Source organism: Symphalangus syndactylus, chromosome 17 (genome assembly GCF_028878055.3).
Source record: "Symphalangus syndactylus isolate Jambi chromosome 17, NHGRI_mSymSyn1-v2.1_pri, whole genome shotgun sequence".
Lineage (NCBI taxonomy): Eukaryota > Metazoa > Chordata > Mammalia > Primates > Hylobatidae > Symphalangus > Symphalangus syndactylus.
In genome coordinates this window covers 26,727,515-26,740,534 of record NC_072439.2, presented here as the reverse complement: position 1 = coordinate 26,740,534, position 13,020 = coordinate 26,727,515, and the positions used below count along the sequence as shown (strand labels likewise).

Genomic DNA, 13,020 nt, shown 5'->3' with positions numbered 1-13,020 from the left:
TACGTTGCCCAGGTTGGAGTGCAGCCACGATTCACAAGGATGAGCATAGCACACTGCAGCCTCGAACTCCTGGGTTCAAGTGATCCTCCCACTTCAGCCTCCCAAGTAGCTGGTACTACAGGCATGCACCACCGTGCCTCGCTTCGATAAATCTTACTGAACTATTTTTGCCAGGAAGCATAAATCCAAATTCCTGATGACCAACTCTCAAAGGAGTGCCAATGAGGACAGGAGCCACCGATTCTCCTCGTGTTTCCAATTCTATCCCAGAAACAAGCCAAATCATGAGGACCAGCATAGTGTGGGTCTTCACGAAGTGCACTATCTGAATTGATCTCAGATTCTCTGGCTCTTGCATCTCGTTGGGCTAACTAAATAGATGTGCGATGATCACTGTTGAATTTATACCCACTGGCAAGGCTCCTCCTGTCTTGTATAAAGCTTATTTTGCCACTCTTTTGGTGGGTAACAGTGGCAGTGGCAGAAACCAGGGGAGTTTGTCTTATGTTCTCTGGTCTTGGTGGCCACCTGCTGGTTGGTTATTCCCTCTGATTGGTCATTTGCCATTAAGTGGGTTGGTGACAATGGGTATTTGTGGAACAGTTGTCCACCACTTTCTGAATACCTACTCAAAGATTTGTTACTGAACGCCAGGGGTTTGGTCTAGGTCCCATTGTTTGCCCCACAAAAAGAAACAACGTGTGTTGCCAGGGAATGGGCTTTATTATTTTATGAGCGATGTCAACCAGGGAGATGGGAGCCAAGTCTCAAATCCATCCCTCCGTCTCAACTAAGGTCAGGGGTTTACATAGCTGGGAAGGAAAACAGAAGGGGCAAGGAAGAGGAGTTGGTCAACAGGCAGCAGGTGGTTGAATGAAGGGTCTAGCGTCTCATTGTAACCACGTATAAGAAAATAGGAATTAGGGAGGGGTAAGAAGGGGAATTGGTCAACAGGCAACAGATGCATCTCATTGTCTGAGTGCAGTGATCTAGAAAGCCTCAGCTCCCCGATGGCATCTGAGAGGCCTGGCGATCGGTTTCCTGAGAAAAGATGGAAGTGTAAAATTGGGCTGGCTTCGGATCTTTTCTTCTGATTGTTGCCTTGTTTCCTAAATATCTCCTCCCACAGTCCTCCTTGTGGTTCCCTTCCACAGTCCTCATTGCTCAGAACTGCCCTTTACTTTTTTCTTTTCTTTTCTTTGAGACACAGTCTCGTTGTGTCACCCAGGCTGGAGTGCAGTGGGATGATCTCGGCTCACTGCAACCTCTGCCTCCCAGGTTCAAGTGATTCTCCTGCTTCAGCCTCACAAGCAGCTGGGACAACAGGCACACACCACCATGACTGGGTAATTTTTTATTTTTAGTAGAGATGAGCTTTCACCATGTTGGCCAGGCTGGCCTTGAACTCCTGACCTCAAGTGATCTGCCTGCCTCGGCCTCCCAAAGTGCTGGGATTGCAGGTGTGAGCCACCAAAGTGCTGGGATTACAGGCGTGAGCCACCACATCCAGCCCAGCACTGCCCGTTTCTTCCACAGAACAGCATCATTCATGAGGGATAAAAGAATTCTGGTCCCAGGCCCTTCAGCTTTCTCAGGCTTCTCTCTCCTGGCTCTCACCAGTCTCTGTATCCACTCCAGCTTCTACTGACTTCTCAGGAGGGAAAGCTGAACACTAGTCTCAGTTTAGGCGAGGAGGAGGCAGTGGTGGAGCTTTAGCTCTATTTGAGGTATCTAAAGCCAAGCATGTTTCCCTGTTGGGCTTAACTACCCATTATGTACAAATGGGACTTCAACACACATGTCAAGTACAGCGGAACCAAACCTAGATTAATCTAGGCTCAATTCCAGTTGGAAGTGAGGATTCTACTTTCATGTGCTTCTTCCTGTCTCAAATCTCAGCTCTAGATCTCCTAAAACCAGTTGTACAATTGGCTTGGGACATTTTTTTCAAGATGATTTCCATGGGAAAAATTATACAATTTTGATAAGAGATTTAAAAAGAGAACGTGAATTAATGGAGAGACATATCATGTTTATGGAAAGGAAAAAAATATAATAAAGATACCAATTGTTCCCAACTTGAATTATAGATTCAATGCAATCGAAATCAAAACCATAAAACTTTTCTATGCTTATTTCACCACTTATATGGAAGAGTAAAGGGTCAAAAGTAGCCAGAATGCTTCTGAAGTATCAGGTATCAGAATTTAATATGTAGCTATTGAAGGAAACTAAAATATTTCACTCCCGCATATATTTTCTTGACCTATTTTGAACTGGCTGCTGCAGGGCCAGTAGATTGAGTTGGGAGAATACTGCATCTGTACAGAATCCTCATTAATGTAGCCAGACCTTCCCTTTCTAGGCATTTCCCAGACCTAGGTGAGGTTAACTGAGTCTGGCACCTTTAAAGGTCTGAAAAGAGACATGTACCATCTATTTTCTGAAGACTGCTATCTATGAGGCTTCAGCCACATAACAAGGCCACCTTTGCTAGCCAGGCCATCTCCTTTTAAAACCTCTCGTTAAACCTGATTTACCAACAAAACCTGTTCTTGGCCGTGTTCGGAGCCCTCATTCTTTCTATAACCTCAAGATGGTATATAAGCTTCTGTACCTTATTGTGAGGTTGGGTCTTCCTTCTGAAGACTCCCGTGTATTCTGCCTTTTGCAAGTTGATTTTTCAGTGAAACTTCAGAGGGTCAAGATTCCCCCTTGGCTCCCACACTGCAGTGATTAAGATAGTGAGATAACAGCAGAGGGATAGGTATGGGGTAGATATATACATCATAACAAAGTACTCCCCAAGTGCTTATTGTTTAGATATTAAGTAATAAGTTCAAAATTCTTATTATATAACTTCATAGTAGAGAAGTTTGGCATACACCAAATTAACCAGGTATTAAAAGTTCACTGTACCAGTAATGGGACAAATCAACGTCATGTGCCTCCTCATATGCTGCACTGAGAAGGACACAGTATCACTTCAGCAGTGTTCTGGGGCCAAAAATGCAAAACCTCAAGTTGCTTATGAGTAAACCCCAGACAAACTCAAAACAATGGGCATTTTCCAAAGCAATTGGCCTGTGCTTTTCACAGGCTTTGAGGTCATGAAAGACAAGACAGAAGAGCTGCTCCAGAGCGAAGAAGACTGAGGAGAGCAAAGACCACCACGAGGCCATCAAGCACACCATCCAGAGGCAAACCTCCTTTTCTGAGGAATTCAGGAGTAATTAGACTTCTCTATTATCTAACGCTGGCATCTGGTAGCAGGCTTCTTTCACCCCAAATTTGTAAGTAATTAGAACTTCTATACATCTCTGGAAGGCATGCATGTTGAAACTGACTGTGTGATCCTTGATGACATCAAGGCACCCAAATGTCTACAAATGTAATCATTTATCATGACCTATGTGGCTAATATGGTTTAAATTACCCTTAACTCCCACTTTAAGGTCCATAAATACCCCTAAGGAAAAATCTACAATGGTGCGCTCAGTCCTCTCTTGCTGAGATGCCCGGCTGTACTATTCTGTAGCATTCTATCTATCAAAACGTTCCTTTTCAAAACTATGCCGTTGTGGATAAATTATTCTTACTCCCTGTGAGTCAGTCACTTTCCATTGCTGAGGCTCTGACACCTCGCCCGGCAGAGACATGGAACTCTTTGCAGGGTTCAATCCTGGACTACACCCTGGACCATGAGGGAAACGATTGGCAAAATCTAAATGGAGCGTGTGGATTTGACAGTAGTGTTATATCAATGTTATTTTCTTGATTTTGATGGTTGTATTTGCCTGTGTAGAAGACCATCTCTATTTTTAGGAACCATATGCTAAAGTATTAATGAATAATATTGCTTCATATTTGAAACTTACTCTTAAATGGTTCAGAGAAAAAAATCACACATACATAGGAAGAGAAAAGGGTGAGAGAGAGAAAGGGGGGTAAGAGAGAGAATGAGAATTATAAGGTAAATGTGATAAGATGTTAACGGCTGTGGAATTTGGGTAAAGGATAGAGACAGAAATGCTTTGTATTTTTCTCTCAATTTTTCTGAAAGTTTGTTATTTTAAAATAAAAGGTTAAAAGAATATATTGAGAACTCTTACAAATAATAAGAAAAACATGAATGATACAACATAAAAATGGAGGTGAAACATGAACAAACATTCCGCACAAGAGGATATACATGTGGCAAATAAAGCCACAATGACATTTTTGACATCATTGGCAATTCCAGTTAAGACCATAGTGAGGCACCATGTACCATTTTGCATTTGTTTAACTGCCAAATGTTTTAAAATCTGAAAATACCAAGTGTTTGAAAGGCTTTGGTTTCAAATTATTTGTTATAAATTTCTGAAGGGAGTGTAATTTGTTGTTGTCATTCTAAATGACATTTTTTCACTCTCTCAGAGTTGAACATTTGCATACTGGGTGTGACCTAGTAATTTCACCCCTAAGTATATATCTAGGAAAATCTCTCATATACACCTATACCTGGGGATATGTACAGCATACTCACAGCAGTGACACTTATAATAGGGAAAATCTAAATGCCCATTGGTGGAAGAGTGGGCAAAAGAACTGTGGTACATTCACACCACAGAACGCTGTAGAGCAGCTAAAACAAAGGAACTCTAAGATGGAAGAATTTCAACAATATAATAGAAAATGAAAAAGGAAGCCATTCCCCAATTACACACAGTATGACACCAGTTTTGAAAAGTGAAAACTAAAATACGAAAAGTTATGCACATATAGAGATTCATAAAACTGTAAAAAAAGAATGAAAGCCGAGAGTGGTCACATGGAATGTGTGGTTTTATTGCCACAGAGAACATTATGCCCTAAAGGTGAATTGGTATTTTTAACTTTAGAAACTGAACATTTTTGATAATGTAATTAACAAGCTTTTCCCTCAGCTTTTATTCATCAAGTTTCTAATGTCTTAGAGTTCATTCTTATCCAGGATACTTGTTACACAGATTTGGCCTGTAGTTTTTCATAGTGAGCAAAATATGAAATTTTGTACTTATACACTAAAATATACACTCCATGAAGACAGATATTTTTTGTGTTTCATGTTTACTATATGTTTACTATATCTGCAAAATCCAGCACAGTACCTGGTATATAGAAGACAATCAATACATAATATCTACTAATCGATAATAATGAATGCAAATCTGTATTTGTCAATGTTGAAGGGCAACGTTGCAGTAACATAAAATTTCCAGTGGGTGGAGCCCACGTTGCATTTTGTAAAGTGAAAATTTTTTTTTTTTTTTTTTTTTTTTTTTTTTTTTTTTTTTTGAGACGGAGTCTCGCTCTGTCGCCCAGGCTGGAGTGCAGTGGCGCCCTCTCGGCTCACTGCAAGCTCCGCCTCCCGGGTTCACGGGTTCACGCCATTCTCCTGCCTCAGCCTCTCCGAGTAGCTGGGACTACAGGCGCCCGCCACTACGCCCGGCTAATTTTTTTTTTTGTATTTTTAGTAGAGACGGGGTTTCACCGTGGTCTCGATCTCCTGACCTCGTGATCCGCCCGCCTCGGCCTCCCAAAGTGCTGGGATTACAAGCGTGAGCCACCGCGCCCGGCCAAAGTGAAAATTTTTGATGAATGCTTTCTTGACCTTGGGAGAATCTTAGGTGGTTCTGCAGTACCTCTGTAATAAGTTTGGATTTTCTTTGAAGTGCACTAATTGTCACAGAACTGCAACCTTTTTAGTGTGGCATATTCGTGTGTAATGAACAACTTTCTAATATTTAAACCATTTGGTTCTTGAGTTAATATCAAGTAAACTGTTTTTCCTCTCCACACAATTGAATTAGGTTGCTAAGTTTATTGTACTTATTTCTAGGTAAAAAACTAAAAATGTTAAAGAATAAGAAAAATCTGTTTAAAATAGAATGAGTGGTAAAAAGATGGTAAACTACGTAACATGAATGCCAACTATGATGCTAATGTCTAAGGAAAAAAGAATCAAAGCAATTTTCCATATTATTTCTATACCCAAAGGACTGACATCGTTGTAAGCTCAGGGCATTTGTCTTACCTTATTTAATTTAGATTCCTTTCTTGCAGAAAATCATCAGTTACATAGGGGATCATCCCCACATGGCTCTGTGCATCTGCTACCCTGGCCCATCTCTCACTCCTCCCTACTGTGGAAAATTTCCACCATGCTCTCCGGAATTCAAAATCTACCATCTGCAAAATTCCTAGATCCTTTATTTCTTCTCTGAACACTGTTTGCTTTTTTGCTCAATGGAAACCTGGCTCTAGTGTGAGAAGCCTGCTGTCTTGCATGTAGCTTTTCTTCCTACACCCCTCTGACTACGAGGCCTTGGGGGCCAGTAGATGCCGGCCAGCCCCTCATTGCTGTCTCCAACCAGTCTCCTCTCCACCTCTCTAACCGCCAGCTTTGAAGTCTTTATCTTCCAATGATTACACAACCCCTTCCTACTGCAGTCAACTACTTCTAGTCCCTCCTCTTCATTTCTATAATATTTTTAGATCCTGGCTCAGTGTCCATTTCCCCCTAAAACTCCTGTGACAAGTTTTGGTTATTTCAGTATCCAGATAGATGATCATTTCAAAACATGGGCTCCAGGTTTCTTAACCTCCTCTCCTTTAGGGATCTTCCCCCCACCTTACCTCAGTCATTCATTCCAATGGTCACAACCCTTGCCTTTGTGTTTACCAACAACTACATCCCTACCTTAATCTCGGTTTCTAGCATATACTTCCTTACCATTGCATTCTATCAAAATACTCTCTCGGATGCCCTGTCTTCACTTTCCCAATTCCACTGGACCTTCAGTCCTTTGCTTTGACCACCTTTTCTCCTTCTCTTGCTCTTCCTTATCACCTCACTTTACAGACTTATGTGGAAGGGATTCTATGCTTTCACATTATTTATAACTTTCTTGCATATTTCTGTATAGCCTTGCTTTGTCCTTTATTACAGTGCCTGGAAAACCCCAACCTGGTTGCATCTAACTCTCTGCCTATTCCATGCCTGCCTCCTTGAAGCTGGATATGACTGGATAAAAACCTATAGCCATGACTACCAGGCCCATGTTAAATTTATATTATCACTAACTCAAGTGGAACCTTTGGGCTACCTGGCAGTTCTGCTTCATCATACTGTCCGTTCATTCTCCCACTCTCTAGAAAAGTGTTTTTCAAATTGTGCAAACCTAGGCAATACCATTCAGGACATAGGCATAGGCAAGGACTTCATGTCTAAAACACCAAAAGCAATGGCAACAAAAGCCAAAATTGACAAATGGGATCTAATTAAACTAAAGAGCTTCTGCACAGCAAAAGAAACTACCATCAGAGTGAACAGGCAACCTACAAAATGGGAGAAAATTTTTGCAACCTACTCATCTGACAAAGGGCTAATATCCAGAATCTACGATGAACTCAAACAAATTTACAAGAAAAAAACAAACAAACCCATCAAAAAGTTGGCGAAGGACATGAACAGACACTTCTCAAAAGAAGACATTTATGCAGCCAAAAAACACATGAAACAATGCTCATCATCACTGGCCATCAGAGAAATGCAAATCAAAACCACAATGAGATACCATCTCACACCAGTTAGAGTGGCCATCATTAAAAAGTCAGGAAACAACAGGTGCTGGAGAGGATGTGGAGAAATAGGAACACTTTTACACTGTTGGTGGGACTGTAAACTAGTTCAACCATTGTGGAAGTCAGTGTGGCGATTCCTCAGGGATCTAGAACTAGAAATACCATTTGACCCAGCCATCCCATTACTGGGTATGTACCCAAAGGACTATAAATCATGCTGCTATAAAGACACATGCACACGTATGTTTATTGCGGCACTATTCACAATAGCAAAGACTTGGAACCAACCCAAACGTCCAACAACGATAGACTGGATTAAGAAAATGTGGCACGTATACACCATGGAATACTATGCAGCCATAAAAAATGATGAGTTCATGTCCTTTGTAGGGACATGGATGAAACTGGAAACCATCATTCTCAGTAAACTATCGCAAGGACAAAAAACCAAACACCACATGTTCTCACTCATAGGTGGGAATTGAACAATGAGGAAACATGGACACACGAAGGGGAACATCACACTCCGGGGACTGTTGTGGGGTGGGGGGAGGGGGGACGGACAGCATTAGGAGATATACCTAATGCCAAATGACGAGTTAATGAGTGCAGCACACCAACATGGCACATGGATACATATGTAACAAACCTGCACATTGTGCACATGTACCCTAAAACTTAAAGTATAATAATAATAATTTAAAAAAACTAAAAAAAAAAAACTTAAATAGATTAAAGCTGAATACAATTTAATAGGGTACACAGCATAAAATAAGGATAAAAACTAAAGAAATGCTTGTTTCATTTATAGGTGTATGTACATTTATATACACACATATGTGCCAGTTTGGGATATAAAATGTGCTGTGAATTAAAAAAAAAAGTTCTAGGCAACTTTTTCACATTTTTCTTCCTTCTCTAGAACTTCCATCACCTTTTTCATCTCTTCACTCTCATCTGATGATTCTGCTTCCTATTTTACTAAGAAAACAGGAGGACTCAGAAGAGAGCTTCTGCACCTATCAGCCTATGCACGTCCATATTCTTCTCTCCTTCCTGTTACTCTGCATCTCTAAGCCCAGCCCTTCCACATGTCTCCTAGATCTATCCCATCATTTCTCATCTTCTAACTGAATCATCTAGTTACTAGTAATTACGAACCTCATGCAAGTTCTTTCTAATGCATAATTGATTTCACCCTCTCTTACTGTACCATTCTTATTAATATCAGGCATTCTGCAGTAGCTCCCATGTTAAATACCAAACCCAAACAAAGCCTTTGGTGATTCCCCTCTAGCTTCTGTGCCATTTCTGTTTCTCTTTACAGGAATAGTCCTCTGAAGACTTGTCTACACTTTCTGTTTCTGAGGATTCTCCTCTCATTTTCCTTTGCTGTTCCTCCAATGGGGCTTTTATCCCCACTATTCTACTAAAACCTTTTAATCAAAGTTATCAGTGACATCCACTGTTCTCTAATTTCCTAAATTCAATCGCTTTCCTCAAAGAGATCACTCTCTCCTCCTTGCAATACTTCCCCCACTTGACTTTCAGGCCACCAGGCTCTGCTTTCCTTTTTTTCCTACTTTCCTACTTCACAGGTCATTTCTTGTAAATGTTGGAGTGCTCATGTCAGACTTGGAGTGTCCAAGGTCTCACTCTTGAAGCTCTTGTCTTGTTTATTTATACTTATGTCTGATGCTTTCATCTAGTCTTATTGTGTTAAGTTCCATTTATATGACAATGATTCCCATATTTATAAAGCCCAGGCCTTTCTCCTGAAACCTTTTTGGCATCACGGACCAATTTCTATGGAAGACGGTTTTTCCACAGACTGGAGGTGGAGGGATGGTTTCAGGATGAAACTATTTCACCTCAGATCATCAGGCATTAGATTCTCATCAGGAGCATGCAACCTAGATCCCTCGCATGCACAGTTCAAAACAGGGTTTGCATTCCTACGAGAATCTAATGCTGCCACGGATCTGACAGTTGGTGGAGCTCAGGCAGTAATGATCGCTCACCTAACCACCTCTCACCTCCTGCCGTGCAGCCCGGTTCCTAACAGGACACACACCAGTACTGGGTGTTGGCGACCCCTGTTGCAAGGGATAAAAAGAGTCAAGGTTTATGTTCCTAGAGGGCTTAAATATCTTTTAAGGAGTAGTATGATAGTAAAATAGACCAGAAGGCCAGACAAAATATATTTTACCTTCCTGAAAATGTTCATTTTTAAGAAGCATTGAAACAGTAAATAAAACCCTAACGCATAATAATTAGCAGATTCATAAATACTCACATTCACCAGATCAAAAAATTTATCAATGTGAGAGAGCTCTGGCAAGGAAATCCATTTTTCCCTCCTACCCGACCTTTCCAGAAGTGTCTTTTTTCTTGCTGAAGGTCGGTCTATCACCCTAGTCCCTTGATCACTTTCTGCAGTTTCCTCTGTGGTGTTGCTTCATCATTTATTCACTCATGTATCCATTTAGCAGACATGTATTGGATGCCTACGTGTCGGGTAAGTCATTAAGACTGGGGAGAAGACAAGAAAAAGACACATTCCAAGGCAGCAAGGAGGTCATGGGTGAGATTTCCTTTATCTTGCATCTTTTTGTTGTGAGTGGCTTCTCTGCAGGTTCCAACCTGCTCACAGATCCTCTATCTTGATTTTTCCTCTGGCTGTGGAACTACCAGTTCTCCTCCCTGCCCACCTCCAGCATTGTCCTACTTTTCTTCCCTTCTCATTCAGGCCCCTTTGAGGGTCCTGTTACTCTCACTGTGTCCCCCTCCTCACCTGCTTTCACTTATCAGCTCTCGATTTGGCTTCAGTCCTATCATTCCACTAAATCCTCTGCCAACGTCAGCATCAAAAGCATTCATCTTGCCAAACCCGTTGGTTATTTTCCTGCCTTTATCTTTTTGGACTGTTCTGCTGCATTTTCTTTCTTCTTCACACTCTGTGCCTTTGGCATTTATGAACCTCTCCTCTCAGTCCCCTTCCCGGCTGTTGTTGGGTAACTTCTTCCTGCTTCTTTGGTCGTCTTCCTGAGCTGTTACTCCCTTGCCTCTCCTCTGTCTCTCTGAGCTTCTTCCTCAGTACGTCCTCTCCTTAACAAATTCCATTTGCTCTTAGAGTCTTAGATTCCCATCCTGATTAACAGAGCCTGCTATTAATCAGGTTGTATATAAAACTTCCTGCTGTGTATATCTACTTCTATCTCAACCTGTCTACTGGTTATATTGACTTGATGTCTCCCAGGTATCTAAGCTCCACATGTTGAAACTAGAACTCGTTGTCTTCCCCATCCTATTAGAAACCTGCTCCGTCTCCATGATTTCATTACCTTCCTCTTTCTCCTTCTTCTGCACGTTCCATCAATCACCAAGCTACACTGATCCTCTGTATATTTATTTCTTGAATTGAGCCCTCCACCTTCATTGCTAGTACCATTGCTGTGCTTCAGGCCACTGTCATCTCTTGCTTACATCACTTAGAGCTTTTCAGTCTATGCCGTACTATGTCACGCCTCCACGCCTTTAGCTGTATTCTTTGCCTGAAGTGCCCTTTCTTAAACTGGTAGGTTTCTTCATCCTTCAAGACTTGCTAGGAAGTCTTTCCTGAACTGTGCAAGCTTTTCTTTTACTATATCGATTTTAAAAACAAAAAAATATATTTATGTATCTTAAAAAACTCCCGATAGTAAATTCTGTGAGAATAGGGACCATGCTTTATTGGTTTTTGTTCTCCTGGTCCTTAACTCAGTGCCTGGCTATAGTAGGCTTTGAACCTAAATGCAATTAAGATTTTCCCGTTTGGTTGCAATCTACGAGCTTTAGTACAGCACAAGATGCTTAGCCTTTTTCACTTATAAACAAACTGAGAGCTTCCTGCACATGGGCACTGTTCAAGAATGAGCCTACTGTATGCTGGGAACTGTGAGTGAATTACTACGGCCATAGTGTGGTGTGGGAGGACGGAAGCGGGAGGAAAAAACTGGAGAAGTAATCCAGGACAGATCATGAAGGGCTGTGAACACAACAGCATTGTCAGAAGGAATATTTGGTAGCAGAGTGAAAAAGGATGATGGGGGCAAGATTGGAAGCACAGAAGTCTTTAGTAAAAATAAATTTGTTATGTAGATCACATTTCACTATGATGTGTCCATTTGGGTTGTACTAACTTTTCAATAGTTTTTAATTGTTGCTTTAAAGTATTTACTGAATTGTATTGATTCATGTATTCATTCTACAATCCTTAGTGACCATTACTGCCACGTATTATATATACAATATTTTGGGGATCTCAGAATAATAGATACTGTCCTTGGCCTCAAGAACTCATTGCCTAGTAGTAGCACTGGACACAGCAATGGAAAAATGTGATTCAGTATCAGTTCTACGGGAGGGGTGAGCACAGGTTATGGAACACTAAATGGGAATGGCCTCTTAGATGGGAGCCTGGGGAGCCAGAGGAGGCCATCCAGAGCAGTGGTTCTGAGCTAAAATTTTGAAAGATAAGCAAGAATGAACCTCTTGAATAAGCTGGAGATCTGCCAGACTACTCCGGGCATGGGGAGCAGCTTGTGCAAAGGCCCAGATGAGACAACTGAGTTTCTAGTGGCTGCAGTTTATTGTGCTCATGGAAGTAGGAACAGGATGAGGTAAAGAGGTAAATAGGCATCTTATGTTAAAGCTTAATTTTTTTTTTTTTTTTTTTGAGACAGGGTCTCACTCTGTTGCTCAGGTTGGAGTGCAGTGGTGCAAATATGCATGGCTCACTCCAGCTTTAACCTCATGAGCTCAAGTGATTTTCCTGCCTCAGCCTCCCTAGTAGCTGGGACTACAGGTGTACACCACCACACTAGGCTAATTTTTGTATTTTTTGTAGAGATGGGGTTTTGCCATGTTGCCCAGGCAGGTCTCAAACTCCTGGGCTCAAGTGATCCACCCACCTTGACCCCACAAAGTGCTGGAATTACAGGCATGAGTCACCGTGCCTAGGTAAAGCTTAAATTTTATCTTGCAGAGGATGTCATAGAAGAAAAATTCTGACCCACTTTCATTAATGGATTAGATAGAACAAGGTAATAGCTGTGCTACACATTTAAGAGACTGAAATGTAAACAGTAAAACAAGATAATGACAAAATCACCACAGCTTTTTGGTAGAAATATTCTTAGGGAAGAAAAGTTAGTGGATATTTTTCTGGTCACCAATCCATATTTCTTAGTTCGGATCTGTTTCTGGCTCATACTCAAAAATGGAATCCAAGAAATCCTGCCATTCCCTAGAGGACCAATAGTTCCTGTAATAACTATTCTCATGACATTTCCTGGATATGATACACTCTCTAGTCCCATATTTACAGATTTATAAGTCAAAGTCTTTCTTTAGAGATTTTCTTGCATCCGC

At 41.2% G+C, this 13,020-nt stretch overlaps 1 long non-coding RNA gene across 2 annotated transcripts in view; it reads right to left on the bottom strand.

Moving 5' to 3' along the window:
• Positions 1-13,020, bottom strand: part of LOC134733040 (uncharacterized) — a 133,059-nt gene that overhangs the window by 94,251 nt on the left and 25,788 nt on the right. The window lies entirely within an intron of this gene.